This window comes from Vulpes vulpes, chromosome 12 (assembly GCF_048418805.1).
Source record: "Vulpes vulpes isolate BD-2025 chromosome 12, VulVul3, whole genome shotgun sequence".
Lineage (NCBI taxonomy): Eukaryota > Metazoa > Chordata > Mammalia > Carnivora > Canidae > Vulpes > Vulpes vulpes.
The window spans coordinates 146358430-146380740 of record NC_132791.1 but is presented as its reverse complement, the minus strand read 5'-3'; the positions used below and the strand labels follow the sequence as shown (position 1 = coordinate 146380740).

Genomic DNA, 22311 nt, shown 5'->3' with positions numbered 1-22311 from the left:
GAGCCAGCCAAATTTTAATTCACCAACAGGGATTCTGGAGGATTCTGGTGTTTTAAATTCCCAGGCTCCTTAAATTTTCTGCCGCAGTTGGGGGAGGAGCGATAGACCCCAAGGTCTCCGGAGGCTACACGTGTTCCCCGACCCCGTTACCGGAGGGAGCCCTTCCTGCAGCGTTGCTCCTGCTCGTGGTCGAGTGGCCGAGGAGGGCGCCGAGGGGCCAGGCTCCCGGGGAGGGAAGGCTCCAGGGCGGACGCCGCCGCGGAGGACGCCATCGCCGCGCCACGGTGCCCAGCCCCTGCTTCCCGAGCGCTAATTTTAGGGTTCGCCCGCCCCACTTTCCCCCGCGGGCTTTCGCAGCTCTCGCACCGGAGAGGCTGCGCCGCAGTTTGCACCCCACCCTCTTCCGACTGCGAGCTGGGCGTTAAGGAGGCCTCAGCACTTTGCCCTTGGACAGCGGGGCTGCGAGCCCCAGGGGGCGGCTGGCGCCCACCGGGCCCCTTCTGCGCCCGGTTATGTGGGTGACCTAGGGGACGACACAAGCCCCCAGGCTTGGCCTTCCCCAGACCAGTTCCCAGTCACTCTGGCTTGTTATAAGATTCTCACCTTTTTTGATGATCAGGGATGTTTATTCCACATTAAAAAAAGGACCCCCCCCCAAAAAAAACCCAAAACCAACCAACCAAACAAACAAAAAAAACCAAACCACCCAAAACACCAAAACCAAAATACAAAACCCCAAAGCCACAAACAGCGAGGAGACTAATATTTTAATCTACTGAACTGTTTGTAATGAAGGCTCCCAAGCAATGGGCACTTTCTGTAAGGAGGCTATAAAAGCGGCAGAGGTAGTTGGTGTTGGTAGTATTAACATCTAATAAGCTCTGGATCATTCACATCCACGTATTGATCCGTGTGGTTTCCATGTTTAAAATTTAATTAAGCAGCCCAGAGGTGGAGATGAGGGGGTGGGGGGGTGGGGAGAAGAGCTATGTATGCCTGGGCCTGGCAGAGTGGAAAGAGGGCCTCTCTGCACTGCTAAGCCAGCCTCTCTGGTGAACAAATAAAACCTGTACTCCTGTAATCCAAAGTATTTAAAGTGAACTCAGAGGGTTGGCTTTCCCTGTGTTGTTTTCAGGGGCCAGATAAAGGGTTTTTGGAAAGAAAAAAAAATTGCTTATATGCCTTGTCATGCTAGGCCATACTCATGTTTTAGAAATTAGTGAAGACTAGCTCAATTGGAGGCTCAGGATAAGGCTAATTACTCACTGCTGTTTGGAATTTTAACACTCGGTTTCTCAGTGTGTCAGAATGTTTTAAGCTTCAAATCCCTAGCTGCTTTTTGAGGGGAGTTGGTATTTAGAATTTTTGTTTCACTTTGTTTGGGAAAGAGCCTTTGTTTGGGAGTCAGGATAGTTAGGTTCTGGCTTGTTTCACCTAATTTATTAGCGACTAAGGACAAGACCCTTTATTCCTTTCGATTTTAGTTTACATATTTATGAAATAGAGAAATGTTAAACTAGATCAGTACTCTTCAGATCGTGGGTGGTAAATAAGTAGTATGGTGAGTTTTGAGCAACATTTTAGAAAGATGACATAGAATAGAAAATGTTGGTCACCATTGCACCTGGTAAGGATAAACATTCTTTACTGAAACTTAACAAAACTACTGAAATTTTGGATATTCATGCTTGTTTCTGCATGTAGGTATGGGCTGTCTTGGTGTTAGGTCTGTTTCTTACTATGAATCCCAGTCAGGAGTTTGAGAAACATTGAAACACAGCACAGCTTATTAATTTGGTTTTCAAGGGGTCTGTGTAGTACAGTTTTATATGCATGCCCATTTGGTTTATGGATGAGGAGAACATTAATAGTTCTCAGATTTTCAAGGTCTAAGATCCCCAATAGGTTCTGAAAGATTGTTTATCTAAGGTCTCCCAAGACTCTTCCAAGCTAATTTATTAGTGATCAAAGAATCTTTTCAGGGCCAGGAGATGGGTATGTGTTGACAGAGAGCAGCTGAGTATATAGTGTGAGGTGGTGTGTGTGTGTGTGTGTGTGTGTGTGTGTGCACGTGTGCCCAATGGTGAGGAGAAGGAGTGACCATGGTAACCAAACCATGAGAGCTATTTGTAGGTTCCAAAGTACCAGTCAGTGACCTGAATATGAAACATAATATCTAAAAATTTGAGGCTTTATGCTGAAAAGTACCACAGAAAAACTGTTAAAATGTTGTGAATTGTTCAGAAGTCTACTCTTCTTGCAAAGACTGAAAATGAGAATTAGATGAAATCTGAGGAGGTTGTCAGGGGCAAATAAATCATCAGGATATTGGTAGGCACAAACTGAATTTTTATAAGCTACCATCACATGACTAATGTTCAGGAAATGTTGATTTGCGGTTTAACAGATGCCTTTCTTTTTCCTCCTTTTGTTACCTCTTAAGACAGTTCAGTGAAACTTTTATTTACTTTTTAATTTTAAAGATTTTATTTATTTTTAGAAATTTATTTTTTTAAAGACTTTATTTATTCATTAATGAGAGAGAGAGAGAGAGAGACAGAGAGACAGAGACACAGGCAGAGGGAGAAGCAGGCTCCATGCGGGGAGCCTGACATGGGACTCCATCCCGGGTCTCCAGGATCAGGACGCCCTGGGCTGAAGGCGGCGCTAAACCGCTGAGCCACCCGGGCTGCCCAAGATTTTATTTATTTGAGAGAGAGACAGTGAGGGCTCGTAATAGCCAGGGGAGGGATAGAGGGAGAGGAAGAAGCAGACTACCCGTGGAGCAGGGAGCCAGAAGGAAGGACTTGATCCCAGGACCTTGACGTCGTGACCTGAGCCTACTGACCGAGTCACCCAGGTGCCCCTCAGTGAAGCTTTTAAGTACAAAAACTATCGTATGACATTTACCGTGCATATCTCAAAATGCTTTGCAAGCCAGAAAAAAAAAATCATGTATGAGGCAACTAAGAAGAAAAGAGATGAATGAGTTAATAAACAGATCTTGGCAAACATGACAGCTAATTATAATAACACTCATATTAACTAATGTTAATAACATTAACACTATTTAATGAACACTTAGTATGTGAAAAGCTCTCTGTGAGGTGCTTTACATATGGTCTTGTCATAACACTGTAAGGTAGGGGTATTGTGCATGTAAAGAAATGGATTAAGAATTTTGTATAGATACACATAGCTAGATACATGTAGCTAGTAAGGGCAGAGTTGGGATTCAAACCCAGATCATTATACCTCCCAAACCAGTCACATGGTAGGCAAGGGCTTGAGAATAAGCAGCATGATGAAATTGCATAGTTATTAATAAAATTTCCAACATCATCTATTATTAGAAATGATTTACTTATTATTCAAAGGGAAATGAGAACTATAGAAAGTGATGGCTTTTGACTAATTTTCTGGATTGTGTTTATTTGGAAAATAAGTGTTTCAACTCAGCTGGAAATTTCCTTTTATTTAGAAAGTTCTCTGAGTATTTTGTGCAATGAGGTTTTTAAAAGCAGTGATAGGAAAGAAGTGGAGAATTTGAAGATTTGGTTGGAGAATATTTTTCCTACAAGAGTGTAGGGCAAAAAAGTTCTCTTTTAAACTTTGTTATTTTTCTGTATTTTGTCTCAGAATAACAAGCGTGGCATTTTTTGAACAAATGAAGTTATGTATAACATTTTAATGTGTGGTTAAAGTAGGTGTAGAGTTTTTGGAAGAATTTGATTTGTTGCTGAAAGTTATTACAAAATCTGATTGAGAGTTTGAATAGGTCAGATTCAGCCTTTTAGGTGCTAAGTATTAAAAAGGCTATGGTATATGTACGTCTCCCAATCTATAATCAAAATACAATAAGTGAAAGGAAATAAAAAGATGTTGTGATTTTTCTTAACCATTATGACTATGTTGATACTTTTAGAGAAAACCCAAATTCTTTCAAGGATTTTTGTCATTTGCTGCTTGTGACTGGGTAGGTTGGAGAAATGATATGTTGGTTGGGATGATCTATAAATGGCTGCCTGATTTCTTAGTTTTCAGGGCTAGCATGTGATAAAACTGGATTTTGAGCCTGGTCTATTCCACTGGTTCTCAAATGGGCAAAGTACTGCTTTCAAGGGGACACACTGGAAATATGTAACGGGCTCTAGAAGCATTCACTGGGCAGAAAGCAGAAATGCTGTAAATGTCCTGCAGTATTCTAGAGTGTTCCATTCAGTGACAAATTATCTCATGTCCTGTGCAGCTTTCAAATGTTTTGCTGAAGAGGTAAGTGAAAACCCTCTATACTTTTCTGAGCCTAGAACATGCATTGGTTTTACACTGAAATATACGTGCACTGAAATTTCCAGGATTAAAAATACTATATAAATTGGGTAGAGATCATACTTAATTTTGTTCAGAAAAACTACTTAGCCAAAGCAACGCTGCTTGTATCTGAGACATCAATATAACACGCCTGTGACATTCAGTCTACATAGAGGTACATGTACCTGATGACTTTATTATGTTCTCTAATATAGTACTGCTTGAATATTTGCATATTGAAATCGATATTATTTTATTATAAATAACTTTTACTTCTCTTACATTATAGTTGGTATATTGTATATATTTTCGTTTAGTTTTGTGTGAGATAGGGTTTTTTTTTTTTACCTTTCAGTTTCATTTTGAGATACTAAAAAAGGAAATACAAAATATTTATATATATATATATATTTGTGTTACTCAGAGTGTCAAAATGATTTTATTTTGATCCCCTCAATGATTTTAGAGAATCTGAGCCAACATAACAAGTTTTGGAGATTATATACTCAATTCTATGTTCCAGGTGTATTTAAAAAATTAGAACAATCTATAACAATGAGATTGAGCTAATCATAAACTGCCCTCTTTAAGGCAGAAATACTGAGATATAGATGTTACAAATCTAAAAAATGATGTCACTGATAATTGATATTTAGTTATGCTACTGTAACTGGCATTTTAAAATTTCACTCTCAAATTACTTGTTGTTAGGATATAGAAATATAGTTGATTTTTATTTCTTGTCCTTATTTTAGTACAAGAATTTGTCCTAAAATTTTAATTTTAATAGTTTTATATTTTTCTATTTATATATAATTTATATATTTCTGTGAATAATAGCAGTTTTATTTCTTTCTTTCCAATCCTTGGATTCTCATTTTAAAAAATATTTTATTTATATATTCATGAGAGATACAGAGACAAGGGTAGAGACACAGGCAGAGGGAAGCTCCCTTCAGGGAGCCCAATGTGGGACTTGATCCCAGGACTCTGGGATCATGATCTGAGCCAAAGGCAGACGCACAGCTACTGAGCCACCCAGGCACTCCTTACAAGAGAGACTAACCTGCAATTTTCTATTGTTGTGGTGCCTTTGCCAGGTATGGACATCAAGTTTTGATGCCCTTACAAAACCAGGTAGGAGATATTTCCTCTGTATTCTGTTCTCTGGAATGGCTTGTTAGATTGGAATTATTCTTTAAGTGTCTGGAGGAATTTACTGGCGAAACCATTTGGGCCTGGAAATTTTGTTATAGGAAGATTTTAAAATATGGATTCATTTATTTCAATAGGTATAGATTGATTTAGATTTTCTGTTTCTTCTTGTGTTAATAAGGTGTATTTTTCTAGGAATTTATCCATTTTATCTGAATTTTCAAACTTATTACTAAAAGGTTTTCTTTACATTCTTTTAAGATCTTAATATTTATAGATTGTATGGTCTTTTTTTTTTTTTAAGATTTTATTTATTTATTCATGAGAGACACAGGGAGAGAGGCAGAGACACAGGCAGAGAGAGGAGAAGCAGGCTCCGTGCAGGGAGTCTAATGCGGGACTCGATCCCTGGAATCCGAGATCATGCCCTGAGCCAGAGGTAGATGTTCAACCACTCAGCCACCCAGGTATCCCAGATTGTATGCTCTTATCCCTATTTTTTTGTTGTTCTTGATACTGATATTTCTCTTTGTTTTTTTATACTGGTGATTCTTATTTTTTTGATGCATATTACCAAAGTTTTATGAATTTTATTAATTTTTGCAAAGAGTATTTTTGATTTGATTGTTTTTCATATTATAAATGTTTTCTATCTCACGAGTTTTTTTAAAAATTTTATTTATTTATTCATTAGAGAGAGAGAGAGAGAGAGAGAGAGGCAGAGACACAGGCAGAGGGAGAAGCAGGCTCCCTACAGGGAGCCCAGTGTGGGACCCAATCCTGGGTATCCAGGATCACACCCTGGGCTGAGCCCTGGGCTGAAGGCTGTGCTAACCCGTGAGCCCCCCACCCACCGCCCTTGCATGAGTTTTTTTTATCATTATTATTTACTTTTACACTCTTTGATTCCAATTTTCTGCAGTTTTTTTCTAGTTTCTTAAAATAGAAGCTTTTATCTCTGTTTTCTTTCAAAAAATATTTTCATTTAAGGGTATTAGTTTTCCTCTAAGCATAGCTTTAGCTGAATCCTGTTTTGTTATATTTTTATTGTCATTTAGTTGAAAATATTTTATAATTTCCATTGTGTGTTTTTTTTTTTTGAACACACAGGGTCATATAGAAATGTACTTCTTTTAAAAAAATGTATTTATTTAAATTCCAGTTAGTTAACATAAGGTGTTATATTAGTTTCAGGTGTACAATATAGTGATTCAGCAATTCCACACATCACCTGGTACTCATCACAAGTGTACTCCTTAATTCCCATCACCTCTTTCATACATCCTCCCACCCACCTAGAAATGTACTTCTTCATTACTAAGCAGTTAAGGAGTTTCTAGTTGTTCTCCCCGCCCCCCTTGCTGTTTGTTTCTAGCTTACTTTTCCTGTGGTCAGAGAACATACTTTGGATGATTTTAGTTCTTTGAAATTTGTTACAACTTGCCTTGAGGCCCTGCATATTGTCAATTTTTGTATCTGTATGTTACATGCCTACTTTTTTTTTTTTTTTGAGGCTGATTTGGCCTTTATTTTTATTTATTATTTTTTAAAGTAGGCTCCATCCCCAGCATGGGGCTTGAATGTACAACCCTAAGATCAAGAGTTGCATGCTCTACCAGCTGAGCCAGCCAGGTGCCTGCCTGTTACATGTCTACTTCAAAAGAATGTGCATACTGAGGTTATTTGGTTCCATGTTTTTTTTTTTTTTTTTTTAAGATTTTATTTAATTTATTTATTCATGAGAAACACATGCAGAGAGGCAGAGTCACAGGTAGAGGGAGAAGCAGGCTCCTCACAGGGAGCCCGGTGTGGGACTCAATCCCAGGACCTGGATCATGCCCTGAGCCAAGGGCAGACACTCAACCGCTGAGCCACCCAGGCATCCCAGTTCCATGTTCTATATATGTCAATTATATCAATTTTTAAAATCCTGTAGCACAGATCTTGTATATCCTTACTCTCCCATTTTGACTTTGTATTTCCATGTTGCTTTTTATAGTTGCTAACTTTTGGAGGGTATGATATTAGGTGTATTCTCTCTCTCTCTCTCGAATTCTCTCTCTCTCTATATATAGAATTGTTATATCTTTATTGTGAAATATCTCTCATATCTAGTAATGCTTCCTATCTTAAACTGTACCTTTCTGATATTAATGGAGCCCTATCAGCTTTCTTTGGGCTGATACATAGTACAGTTTTTTTTTTTTCCATCTTTATACTTCAATTTAATTTTGCCTTTATTTTAAATCTGTATCTTTGGTAAGTAGCATATAAATGAGTTTTTAAAAATCCAGCCTGACAGTTTGGTCTTTAGTTTAAATATTTAAAGCATTTAATATAATGATTGATATATTAAGGTCTACAGCTACCATGTTACTATGTTTCCTATTTGTGTCTCACCTGTTTTATGTACCATTTTTTTCATCTTTGCTTTTTTTGGTGGGATTCATCAAGCTTTACTTTTAACTTTCCCTTTTTCCCCTCAACTAGCATGTTACACATTTGTTTCCATTTTACTTTTTTTTTTTTTAAGATTTTATTTATTTATTTTTGAGAGATAGAGAGAGAGCGAGGCAGAAACACAGGCAGAGGTAGGAGCAGGCTCCATCCCGGGACTCCAGGATCACGCCCTGGGCCGAAGGCAGGCTGAGCCACTCAGGCGTCCCTCATTTTACTTTTTGTGTGTATGTGATTAATCCAGTGTTGCTTTCACTTGATCACAAGTTAGGCTCTAAGAATTTTTGATTCTATTACCCTATCTTCCCTTCACAATTCCGCCTTCCCTTCTGCCTCTTGTGTCATTATTATAATTTATTTTAATTATATATTTAATTCTTCACGAGGCACTGATGTTGTTTTTACAATCAATCTCTGCTTAGGTTTACCCTAGCCATTGCTTAGATTTACTCACATATTTACCCTAGCCATTGCGTTTCATTACTTCCATGTGTTCCCTCTGAGATCTTTTCCTTCTGCATAGAAACCAAAACAACAACAACAACAACAAAATAACTTCTTTTAGTATTTCTTGTAATGCATATCTGGTATAAAAGAATATTCTTAGTTTTTTTGGCCTGGAAATAATTAGTTTTGCCTTTGTTTTTGAAGATAATTTCACTGGATGTATAGAATTCTGGGGAGAGGGGACACCTGAGTGGCTCAGCGTGATCCTGGAGTCCTGGGATCGAGTCCCATATCTGGCTCCCTGCATGGAGCCTGCTTCTCCCTCTGCCTGTGTCTCTGCCTTTCTCTGTGTGTCTCTCATGAATAAATAAATAAAATCTTAAAAAAAAAAAAAAAAGGAATTCTGGGGAGGAAGATCCCCCCCTAACCTCACCCCGAGGCACTTTAAGAATGTCATTTCATTGTCTCTGGCTTTCTTCCTTTCTTGAAAAGTTGGCTGTTAATTTTATTGTTGCTGTTTGATGTTACATGTTTTTTCTTTTTCTTTGGCAATTTTTAAAGACTTTTCTTGTGGCACTTGGGTGGCTCAGTCAGCTGAGTGTCTACTTTCTGCTCAGGTCATGATCCCAGGGTCCTGGGATTGAGAGCCCCTCATCAGGTTTCCTGCTCAGTGGGTAGTCTGCTTCTCCCTCTGTCTGTGCTCCCCCTGCTTGTTCTCTCTCTCTCAAAAAATAAGTAGTCTTAAAAAAAAAAGACTTTTCTTTATATATTCGGTTTTCAGCAGTTTTTCTACATGTGATTTTCCTTGTGTTTGTCCTGCTTGTGGCTTTCAGAATTCTTGAATCTGCATGGCTTGATGTTTTTTGTAATTCCCATAATTCTTTGCCATTATTTTTTCAAATATTGTTTTTGCTTTGTTCTCTCTCTTTTTGGGACTCTAGTTACTTTTATGTTAGAACTTTTTACTCTGTTATGTACATGTCCAGTTTTATTATTTGTATTTTTAGTTTTCATTTCTCTTTTCCATTTTGATTATATTTTGCTATTTTAGGGCTCACTAGTTCTTTGCTGTGTCTAATTTATTATTACACAATCTGTTAATATTATTTTGTATTTTTCAGCTTTCAAATTTTTATTAGATTATTTTAAAAAATACATTATCCAGAAAAAAGAAAAAATAAACCAAAACCCAGGGGTGCCTGGGTGGCTCAGTTGGTTGACTCTTGGTTTTGGCTCAGGTTCTGATTTTAGGGTCATGGAATCGAGTCCCACGTCAGGCTCTGTGCTTAACATGGATTCTGCTTGGGGCTCTCTCTTCCTATCCCTTTGCCCCTCCCCCCGGTTCTCTCTCTCTGAAATAAATAAATAAATTTTTTAAAAAAAAGATTCTCCATCTTACCTATTTCTTCGAATATATTAATCAGTCATTTTAAAGACCATGCTTATTAACTTTTATGTATGGGCCACTTGTGAATCTGTGTATATATTCTGTTTTTTCTTCTTGGTTCTCTTCATATGCCTGACATTTAAAAAAAATATTTTATTTATTTATTCATAGAGACAGAGAGAGAGAGAGAGAGAGAGAGAGAGAGAGGCAGAGGGAGAAGGAGGCTCCATGCAGGGAGCCTGACGTGGGACTCTATCCCTGGTCTCCAGGATCACACCCCGGGCTGCAGGTGGCGCTAAACCTTTGCGCCGCCCAGGGACTGCCCCGCCTGCATCTGCCACCAGGGCTGCCCTGCCAGACATTTTTATATTAAATGTCTAATATTGTGTAGGAAGATGCTCTGGATGATGTCATCAACTTTATGAGAGTATTTACCCTATTCTTTGCTCACAGTAGAAGGCAGATCACCTCAGTCTAATTAGGCACTCAGTCTAATTAAATGTGTTTTGCAGACTTTTAAGATTTGGTCTATTTCTGGGTTTCCCCAATCCTAGGCGCCCAGGAGCACTGATAGAGAGCCTGAGATGTTTCCCTCAGCAGGTCCCAAACTCCAAGTTTTGTCTTTCTAATACTGCGAGTCCACTGAATACTCTAAAAAAAAAAAAAAAAAAAAGCTCATTCTGCCTTTCATCTCTTTGGCTTCTGAGTCTCTTACCCTGTGCACTCAGTTAGCAATACTTCAAGGAGAAAGCTCATGTTAGGTTCACTTCTTTGAGCCTCTCGAGGATATGACTTTTTAGTTCTAAACTCCATTTTTGTCACTGCAGCCCCAGAAGAATGTCTAAAGTTCTGCACGCTTCTCTGCCTCTTAGCAGCTGCCCTCTGCCTGGCTTCTCAACTTCTTGCCCCATGCCAAGAACTGGCAAAAACCCTACTGAGAAAAATGGGCTTTCAGAAAGCTGGGCTTGCCTCAGGAAGCCTCACATCTCCCCAGGATCTGGATCCTCAAAGCTGGACTGATCGGTTGCTTTCCTGTTGCTTCTTTCAAACAGATGTTTTTGGACTTTACCTGGCTTTCTGATTGCCCTCAGCAGAACTGTTGGTCTGCTACAGGGGAAGTTATATTAATACTAATTAGAAATACTGAAAGAAGTTATGGTCTGTTATAGCCGAAAGTTGAAGCAGACCATGTTCGTTCTGTTTCATTTTATGTGAGCTCTTAAAAAAATAAAAACAGGGATCCCTGGGTGGCGCAGCGGTTTAGCGCCTGCCTTTGGCCCAGGGCACGATCCTGAAGACCCGGGATCGAATCCCACGTCGGGCTCCCAGTGCATGGAGCCTGCTTCTCTCTCTGCCTATGTCTCTGCCTCTCTCTCTCTCTCTCTGTGTAACTATCATAAATAAAAAAATTTAAAAAAAATTAAAAAAAATAAAAACAACAGAGCAAAAAATCTCCAAGGTATCAATGACATTTTAAACATCTTATATAAATGATAAAGAATGTGTGCAGTTGATTTCTAGTTACTGTTTATTGCTTTTTAAAAGTATGTCAGTATCTTTTTTCCCCATTTTTTTCTTTGAAATACGTACATATTTGTGTTGCCTTATTCTGGAGAATGTGTATACTAAAAGACTTTTTCATTTTCCTGAGTCTGGTCCTCCATCCAAATGTTTAATACGTCAGTGATTTTATGAGTTGAATTTTCAACTCTCACCTCCCAAATTCCCTATGATTCCAAAATTCACAAAGTGATTTGAATATTGCATTGTCATAAGCTTTAGAAAACTTGATTCAAACCTTTTACCATAGCCGAGTAGATGTTTTTTATAATGTCCTTGTCAGGATGTAGAGTTACATATGGGGTTGGTCGCATCCATGAGCTTCATCTCAGCCTGTGTCCTCAGTTTCTCAAATTCAAGTTCAGTTTATTCACTCATTCATCTCATATATTTTGAGCACTTGTGCACTAGACTCTCCTTCCTTCTCAAATACACATTTTTATAGTTCTAGGAACTAGGTCATGGCAATAAATAGCTCTCCTCAAATGTGGCATAAAACTGAAGGGTGACTGAGTGATTCGTGCATAACCCATTTGTGGAAATGTTTTTCATGTTTCTTCACATTTCCTATTAAAATCAAACCATCAGGGTGCCTTGGTGGCTCAGTAGATTAAGTGGCTGCTTTTGGCTCAGGTCATGATCCTAACTAAGGTCCTGGGATTGAGCCCTGAATCCCTCCCCTTACTTGTGCTCTCTCGTTAGGTCACTTTCTTCCTCTCAAATAAATGAATGAAATCTTAAAAATAAAATAAAATAAGCTAGGAGCATCTGGGTGGCTCAGGTCAGTTAAGTGTCTGACTCTTGATTTTGGCTCAGGTCATGATCTCAGGGTGATGAGATGGAACCCTGTGTGGGGTTCTGTACTTGGGGGTGGAGACTGCTTAAGATTCTCTCTCTCCCTGTCTCTCTCCATCCTCACCCACCCCACTCTCTCCCTTAAAAAACCAAACAAGCTGGCATTCATTTTTCAGTCTTTTCAGATGTGTTTCCCTACTCCAGTGCTGGTAATGTTCTATTTCTTAGATTTGGTTACTGTTTTTTTTTTTTTAGGTCCATTCAGTTTGTGAAAATTCATAAAGCTGAACACATGACTGGATCACTTTTCAGTATGTTTGTGGCACTTAAATAAAAAATTTTTAAAGGAACTAATGTTTTCATGTTAAATACAAAAAAAAAAAAAAAGTGTCATGGGCAAAGGAGCTTAAGAACCACTGATCAAGTTCAGCCTCCAATCCCTAAAATGATTAGGAATGAGGAGACTGAAGCTTGGAAAGGAGAAATTGCTTGAGGGGTGGGCAAGGACTGGCAACCAGACTTCTCACTCCTGGTCTGTTTTGCTTTTCTAATTGGTTGATCCATATATATATAAATATATTTAATTTATTTAAAGTAATCTCTGCACCCAACGTGGGACTCGATCTCACAATTCGGGGATCAAGAGTCACATGCTCTACCAGTTGAGCCAGCCAGGTGCCCCTCTAAACAGTTGATTCACACAGGGAATGAGGAAAGATCCAGCATGCACTAACACCGGAGCTGGATAACATTCTCAGAACCCCAAATGTATCTTACATGAGTCAGCCCTTAACTCCCCACTCTATTTCTGCCCGCTTCAACCTCTTCCCTGATCATTAAAAAATAGACACTTTTATCTCATGTGAACTTGGAGATGGTTATTTTATTACCTAAGAATCATTTGACTATATCTGCTTAGAAAAAAGGGTAATATGTGCCTGTGAAATCTAACAAGAGCCCAGCACAAGGTACTTTATTCCCCTTTTAAGCCATTTTTAGTTTGGTGCTGCATGGTTTAAATTTAGATACTTCTTCCAAACTGGGGATGGGGGTGGGGGTGCAGAGATTGAACCCAGCTGTGACTCCTGCTGCTGTGAAATAAATGGGAAAACCTGAGAACTAGTGTTAGGAGAGGATCTCAAGAGAGGGGTCCTGCAGGGAAGGGGGCTTGCCTTCACTGGGGTAGGGGAGCAGTAAGGAGAAAGGAACAGTGGTTGGTATCTCTTTCCCTCCTGCTCTTGCAAGATTTGGCCTCCTGAGAATGTGGTGAGGGCATTTTATTTACACACACACACACACACACACACACACACACCCAAGTCCATGCACAGGCACATATACGTACACAGGCAAATAAACCTTGGAATTGTTAGTGAGTTGTTAAGTTGTTTTAATTCATTTTATTTCTCAAGGGCTAGATTTTGAGTTCCCAGCATGCTGTTCCTTCTACCTGGAATGTACTTACCCTCCTCTTTCCTGGCTTAGTTTGTCTCCTCTTTCAGATAGTAGTTTCCTCTGGGAGGCTTTTTCTGACTCCAGTCCCCTCCCCATACCTTGCCTCATAACATACTCCCAGAGCATCCTGTGTTTCCCTTTCATGTCACTTCTCATATTTTTAGTTCCTAGATTAAGTTCTGGCACACCACAGGCACTCAATACATACTGCAAAATGGGAAGGGAAGGGAAAAAAAAGGAAGAAGAGAAAGAGGGAGGGAGAGAGGGAAAAGAAAAAAGAAAGCCATGATTCAATTCCTGCTCTTAGACTAACAAGGTGGACAAGTTCCTTAATTTCTGAGCCTCAGTTTCTTCATTTTCAAAACTGAAATAGTAATACCTAATTTACAGGGTTGTTGTGAGATTAGAAATAATACGTAAAAAAGCAGCCCAGATCCCACTTGGCGCATAGTCTGCCACAGGCCTGACTCAATTTGATGTCATTAAAAAGTACATGTGTTTTCAAAAGAAAGTATGATCAGAAAAGCACAGAGAAAATCTGTAAAACCATCTATTAATCCATATTTTAGAGACCACTGTTAAAATTTGATGTTTCAGGACACCTGGGTGGCTCAACAGTTGAGCCTCGGCCTTTGGCTCAGGGCATGATCCTGGGGTCCTGGGATGCAGTCCCACATCAGGCTCCCCTCAGGGAGCCTGCTTCTCCCTCTGCCTATGTCTCTGCCTCTCTCTCTGTGTCTCTCATGAATAAATAAATAAAATCTTTAAAAAATTTGGATGTCTCCCCTTTCTGTGCATATCTTTATATTTCCATATATGTGCTTTATGGGGTACCTGGGTATATTACAAATAATATAGGGGATAGAGTACAGATTAATGTTTTGTCCTGTTTTCTGTTTAGATAACCCTTCTTATTTATTTTGGTGCATTAGAAGATTATTTGAGCTTTTAAAGATATGAGGAGGCCAGGGGGAACGATTACTCCATTGGCCTGGAGGTTCAGAGGCCTGGAATTTTCATACTTACAGTTCAGTCCCCAGTACAGCTTGACTCTGACTTTGAATTTGGGTCTTGTTTTCCCCACCTGTGTAAATGAGAGAGTGGGTTTTGTTATAGATATTTTCAAACTGGGAACGTTGGGGACATGACTGTGGAGAATTTTTTTTTTTCATATAGGGTAGGATTGCCTCTGAGGAAGTAATTATATGGCTTAAAACAAATCCCAGAATAATTATATGGCTTAAAACAAACAAATACCAAAAAATCAAACATTTCTAATAAAACTCCAGTGTGCTTTTCCTCTTTTTCCCCTGAGATGTAATTCACATACCATAAAACTAGCCCTTTTATTTATTTTTAATTTTAAAAAATATTGTATTTAAATTCAATTTGCCAACATATAGTATAAAACCCAGTGCTCATCCCATCAAGTGCCTTCCTTAGTACCCATCACCCAGTTACCCTATCCCCCCACCCACCTCCGCTTCTGCAACCCTTTCTTTGTTTCCCAGAGTTAGGAGTCTCTCATGGTTTGTCTCCCTCTCTAATTTTTCCCACTCAGTTTCCCTCCTTTCCCTTATAGTCCTTTTCATTATTTCTTATATTCCACATATGAAAACTCACCCTTTTAAAGTAGTATACAATAAAAAGGATTTTAGTCTATTCACAAGGTTGTGCAACCAATTGCTGCTAATTCATAACATTTTCATGCCCCCCAAAGAAACCTGGTGCCCATTAATGCTCTCTCCTCTTTTTGCCTTCTCTACCAGTCCACTTGCTGTTTCTATGGCTTTGCCTTTTTTGACTTCTCATATAAATGGAATCATAAAATATGTGGTCTTTTGTGTCTGGCTTCTTTCACTTAATATAGTATTTTCAAGGTTTCTTTGTATGGTAGCATGGGTAAGTGCTGCATTCCTTTCTGTTCAAAGTTTTCAGGAATTTTTTCCCCTCAAATTTGGAAAAAAAAGTTGATCAGACTGTTAGAAGTCCCATAGTAGTAGAATGCTTTATCAGCACGGTTCTTTGAGAGGCAAAACAATTTCAATATTTCAGGCTTTTAAATAAAAGGCTCGGGCAGCCCCGGTGGCTCAGCGGTTTAGCGCTGCCTTCAGCCCAGGGCATGATCCTGGAGACTCGGGATTGAGTCCCACGTCAGGCTCCCTGTAGGGAGCCTGCTTTTCCCTCTGCCTGTGTCTCTGCCTCTCTCTCCCTCTCTGTGTGTTTCTCGTGAATAAATAAATAAAATCTTTTAAAAAAGGGCTCTATTTAGTGCATGTAATAAACCACTTAAACACCCCCCCGCCCAGCCCCCCAACCCTCCTTAAATCCAGGAGACGAATATACTGATTGGCTAGTTTTGTTTTTGTCCTTTGGGTCTGGGGGAATCTTTCATTGCTGGGAGTATATGAAGTGTCTCTTCCCAATTCAGTTGGTCAATTAAGATTAATCTTTTTGAAGACCCTTTTCAAGGGAGTATATTCCTTGCTGCCTTATCACCTGTATGAGAGGCTCCATCCTAGCCATATGAAGTGCACACTATGCCAAGCACGGTTCTGAGTCACAGCGATATGAAGTGATCAGGAGATCACTCTGGATCTCTCATTGGTGTTCCCAACCATTTCCCCTTCTCTAAGTCCCCATAGCTTCTCCACCCCATCCTTTTGTAGTATCTACCTTATTCTGTGCTGTATTTTAGGTTTGGGGAGGTATCTAATCCAGGGTCCAGCACTATGCCTATCACCAAGTTGATGCTCCTGATACATTTACAGAGTAATTTAATGTATCCTCTATCCCCAGCAACTTGGGAGACCAATGAAGAGGTGCTGAATGAAATTCACTCTTACTGTGTGTATATTCTTCTCTCATACAATTAGGGTCTAATTTTTGTTTTGTTAATTAGTACTCTGCATTAGCCATTTGAACAGCAAAATTCCAAGTGATCATCTGTTTTTGTTTCTTGTGATCACCTTTTAGGAATGAAAAGCCATGGACAGTCTCTTTCATCTCATTTGATAAATGTAGAAAACTATAACAGCAATGATGAGAGCAGTGTGTTGGTCTTGATATGACTCAGATGAGATAATGCATATAATTTCAAATCTTAGATATAGAAAGCAGGTTATTAATATTCAAAAAAAAGTAAAGTTGTAAAGTTGCTGCTTACTTTTACTATGTGCAAGCATTATGCTAAGTGCTTAGCATATATTGTCTCATTTAAAACTAGCAATATTAATATGTCTGTTTAATTGAAGAAGGCATCGAGGATCAGAATCATGAAATAATCTTAGTCAAACAACTAGTAAGCAGTGAATCTGGGATGCCAACATAGATTTCTTTGACCCCCAATGTACGTTCTCTGTGCTGTTTTGTCACTTTAGATAAAAAAAACTGTCACGTCGTGAGAGTTAATGCCCACCTGAAAATTATGTTCTGAAAGCTAAATTATTATTATTTATAATGATATTATTACTATTATTTAAGTTGTTTTTGGCCCATATAAAAGTGCATAAATCAGTGAGAGAATGACTTGAGTAAAAGAAAGAGTGAAAAAAGGTTGAAGTGGGTAGATTGGAGGTACCATATGTATTAGTTTGCCACATAAACTAGTGCACTTAAAATATTAATTAAAATACTTATAAAAATATATTAAAATATTTATAATGGTAGATTTGCTGGAAAATAATCTTAAAAGAAATTAAAAATCCATTCAAAAATTGCAGGCAAATGAGGGAATGCAGTATGAAAACATGAAGGGGGTGATGAGCTTCTAAGTGAAATATTAATTTATATTAGAGGTCCATGAATCAGTTAAATAATGAGATTCTGTGGTAGTTCATTTTGGCCTCATTGTCCTGTCTCCTGTAAAGGTACTTCCTCAGTGACTCTCATAGAGTAGTAGTCATTTATTCCTGATTGCCATGTATTTCCTTTTTAGTCATCAGGGAACAGACTCATTCTAAGGCTTCAGAGATTGAATGAAGAATAAACACTTCCCTTCCCCATTTACCTGCCTTATTTTGCTGTGCCATTTAATTTAAGAAGTTGCTGGTATATCCACTGAGGTGCCGGGAAGAATGCTAGGGGGTCTTAGCATTCAGAATGTCAAAATGTATTTTAATATTTCAGCCTTAAACTCTGCCTAATGTTCCCCTGTCCAGCAAACCTCCTGATGCTCTCTCCAGAGAAAACCTCTTTGTCTTCAGCTGGGGTTTGGGGAATGGCAGCTGCCCAGCTGCATAAGCCAAGGGAAGGGTTCTACTGGAGACCTCACTGCCTTTATCCCTCACTATATTGCTCAGAGCTAGGTGTGCTATCACATCCTGAATCCATAGGGGAGTCTGTATTATCATTCAGCTTAGTATCAGCTTCAGCTTTCTCGATTCTGTTTTTTCTTTCTAAAATTTGTTGCTAGTTTCCTCTGAATTAATAAGAAAGGATTAAAAGTTTGAAGGGAAGGCAAAATCAAGAAGCTTAATCTAACATGAGAAATTTATAATGAACGATAGCACTGGGAAAGGCCAGATTTGGGTCATCAAAAGTAAATAAGAGCATTGCACAAATAGGCATATTCAGAATCTTCTCAGGAGACAAAATGGTAATCTTTGGCCTCAGAATTCTTTGATTTGATTTGTGGGTATGCTAGTGCCCTGGAAATATTGAATTTTAAAGCAAACTTTTAAATCAAGCATATGGAAAAAAACACATGACTTCTAAGTGTTCAGGTTGATGAATTTTTATGAAGTTAGCACATTTGTGAAACTAGCATCCAAATCCAGTAACAGGAGGTTACTTGCAACCCAGAGCCGTCTTCAGGCCACCACCCATGCTCCTACCACTGCTGAATAACTACTAATTTGAGGTCTACCACTCTAGATTAGTTTTACTTGATTTTGAATCATTCAGTATATAATCTTTAGTTCTAGCTTCTTTTTTCCCAGTGCTGTCTGTATTTGTGAGGTCCATCCATGCTGTGTGGTAACTGTAGTGCATTTTCATTGCTATAAAGTATTCCAGAGAGTAAATAAACCACTCTACTTTTTTCATTTTAATTTTGACAAGGAGAAATTTGTGTAATTTCTGGTTTTGGTGTAGTACAAAAAGTACTGCTCTGAACATTCTCAATGTGTCTTTTGGTGCACTTATTTCTGTTGGCTGTACACTGAGAGTGAAATTACGAGGTCATACCATATGTGTACATTAAGCTTTGGTAGATACTGTCAAAGAGTTTTACAAAGTCGTTATACTATGTTTTACTTCCATCAGCAGTCTATGAGATTTCTAATTGTTCTACATCTTTACTAACATTTTTTTGATCATGTCTGTCATTTTAAATTTTAGCAGTTCTCATTGGTATATATGGTCTATCACTGTGGTTTTAATTTGAACTTCCATGATGAATCTGAGGTTAAACATCTTTCTAGTAGCCTATTGGCCATTTGTATACAGTTTTTTTTGTGAAGGATCTGATTATGACTTTTGCCAAGTTTTCTATTGGGTCATCTGCCTTTTTCTTATTGATCTGAACATTTCTTATTGATTTATATATTCTGGAAGTGAATCCTTTGGATATATGTATTGCAGAAATCTTCTTGCCTATGTGGCTTGCCTTATCACTCTCTTAATGATGTCTTTTGATGAACAAATTATTTGCTGTAGTACACTTTATTATTTTATTTTTATTTTTTTGTAGTACACTTTATTAATTTTTGCTTTATGGTTACTACTTCTGGAGTCCTGTTTAAGAAATCTTTGCTTGCTTCAACATCATGAAGATATTGTTTTATGCTTTCTTCTAGAAGCTTTATTATTTTAGAGTACATTTATGTAAAAAAATTTAAATGCATTTGTTCATAAGTCAGCCTGATCTATTAAAACCAGTTAAACATTAAATAAATTTAAATAATGACTTTTCCACAAACTCCATACCTGCATGATCTCTGGCAAGGCAAATTAGCATTCTGAACTTATCCTCAACTATAAATGGGAATAATAATATCTACCTAAAAATATTGTTGTGAGCATCACATCTATCTATATGTAAACTATTAATAAGAAGTCAGCTATTATAAAAGACATTTTGGGGACAACTGAGGATATTTGAATATAGACCGGATACTAGATGCATTAGAGAATTATTACTAATTTTGTGGTCGTGTGAGAGAATATCCTTATTAGGAGACACATGATGAAGAATTGAGCGGTAAAGTAATATGATGTCTCAATTTGCGCTAAGTTCAGCAAAAAGAAAAAAACCCTCAAATATCTAGATAAAACAAATTGGTAAAATATTTTCTGTTGTTGAATCTAGGTATTAGGTATGTGGGTATTGTGAAATTCTTTCAAATTTTTGGCATGTGTGAAATTTTCATAATAAAATCATCAGGGTAAAGTTAGCTATTAATACAGTTATAGCATTCTATTATTTAATATTTTTTCCAAAGCTTAAAGTACATAAGGGCATAGTTCAGTGGATTTTGAGTAAATGAGCTTGTTCTATCCAGGAAAGGAGAAGAAAATGCATTAAGAATAAAAAATGAGCTCAAGAATTGCCAACTTGAGTGGGATAAAGCTGAGCTATTTCCAGAAAATGAAGGCATTGCTGGGAATATAAGGAAGGGGAAGATAAGAAAGGGATCTAGGATGTATTAAGTGCCCATTAAACTACTCTGCTGGATGCTAGAGTAGCATTGTCACCTTTAATTTAAAAAGCAACTCTTTGATATAGGTAATATTAATAAAGTTAAGCATGCTTTGAATAACTTTGCTAACACAGCTGCTGAATAGTGGAGTCAGGATTTGAATCCAGATCTGTTTTGTCCTTTTTTTTTTTTTCTTCCCCCTCTCCCTCTCTTTCTTCTTTATGATGAAGATTGGGTTTAGTTTAGTTTTGTTTTGATTTTTAAATGAATGGTATTATTTTCTTTGTAGAAACTCTGGAAAGCACATATTTATCAATTACACTTATTGCTTAGCAAATCACCCAAAACTTAGTTGTTTAAAACAATGTATATTTGTTCAGCTCACAATTCTTTTGGGCAGGAGTTGGGCTCTGCTGGGCAGTTCTGGTCTGGGCCAAGCTTGGCTCTTGTCAGGCTTGCTGTCATGTGTGGAATGACTGAGCCAGCTCCTCCATGAAATCTCTAGCCTATGGCAGACTAGCTTGTGATCATTCTTCCAGAGAAGGCGAGGAGAGCCCAAGAGAGCAAGAGCAAGCAGGAGTCCACCTGGCCTGTTGGGGAGAGGCTTAGAACTGGTACAATACCACTTCCCCTCTGTCTTAGTCCATTCCAATAGACTGGACTATTGGTGGCCTAGAGCTCTAGAGGCTATGAGGAGATAGGGTTGGTGGTGAGAGCCCTCTTACTGGCTCGCAGGTCACCTTCTTGCCAGGTCCTCACATGATGGAGAGAGAATGCTCTTGTCTCTCTTCTTTTTATAAGGATATAAGTGCCATCACTGAGGCCACCCTCATGATGTCACCCTCTCCTAATTACCTCCTAAATCCCCCACCTCCACATACCATGGCATTAGGGTTGGGGTTATAACACATGATTTGTGGGAACAAAAACATCTAGTTCATAACACCCTCTGTTGTTCAAAGGAAGTTTTAAGGCCAGCCCAGATTTAAGGAGTGAGAAAGTAAACTACCTCTTGGTGAAAGGAAATGTGAAGTAATGTTGCAAAGTGGTGTGGATGGCAAGAAGTGGGGGAGGGCTGATTGCAGCCATTTTTGCAAACAGTCTTCCACAACATACAAAAATAAGCATCCTTTAATCATTTTTAATACTACTATCAAAAGATAGTTACTGTTAATATATTGGTGTATTTCCTTCCATTGTTTGGTCTATGTACATATAGAGACAGACTTTTTTTTTAAGATTTTATTTATTTACTCATGAGACACACACAGAGAGAGAGAGAGAGAGAGAGAGAGAGAGAGGCAGAGACACAGGTAGAAGGAGAAGCAGGCTCCATGCAGGGAGCCAGATGCAGGACTCGATTCTGGGACTCCAGAATCACACCCTGAGCCAAAGGCAGATGCTCAACCGCTGAGCCACCCAGGTGTCCCTAGACTTTTTTTTTTTTTTAAAGAATATGATTCATATCTAGAATCTGATTTGTGTCCTGATAATATCTCTTAACGTTATATTGTAGGTATTTCCCTGACATTAAATATTTCTTGACAATGTGGTTTAATTTATGATGCATAGGAAATCAACAATAAATTGCTGTGTTCCAGGCATTATGCTAAGCACTTTCACAGTTATCTTGATTAGAAAGCAAGTTTCTTGTTAACTTGCAGGATTTATAGTCTGCTGCTGCAAAAAAAATCCCCCAAAACAAACAAACAAAAAAACCAATGAATTTTGAGTGATGAAAAAATCCAGAGAAAATTATAATGGTTAAAATATATCAGCAATGCCCATTTTTCTCTTGAAAACTTAACCTGTCAACTTCAACCACTTAGGAAAGGGCAGTCTCCCTCTTGTTAATGGTGGGAGGGTTGGGACACTGACAAAGAGGAGATTGTGTGTTCTCCATTTCTGTCTGTTGCTTAAAGAAACCATTTTTTGGACTAGTTCAGGTGTTAACATTACATTGTTGGCAATTGCAGACTGTTTTCAGTGAACAATTTTATTTGCAAAGATTTTGATTTTGAGTCTATGAACAGAGTGATAATTGGTGAGAAAAGGTGTAATGGAGGGAATACTTCCATTTGTGATAGTAAGAGATTCATGATG

General features: G+C 38.3%; 1 protein-coding gene across 9 annotated transcripts in view; it reads left to right on the top strand.

Moving 5' to 3' along the window:
- DNAJC6 (DnaJ heat shock protein family (Hsp40) member C6) overlaps window positions 1-22311 on the top strand; it is a 140231-nt gene that overhangs the window by 10163 nt on the left and 107757 nt on the right. The gene's annotated exons all lie outside the window — the stretch shown is intronic.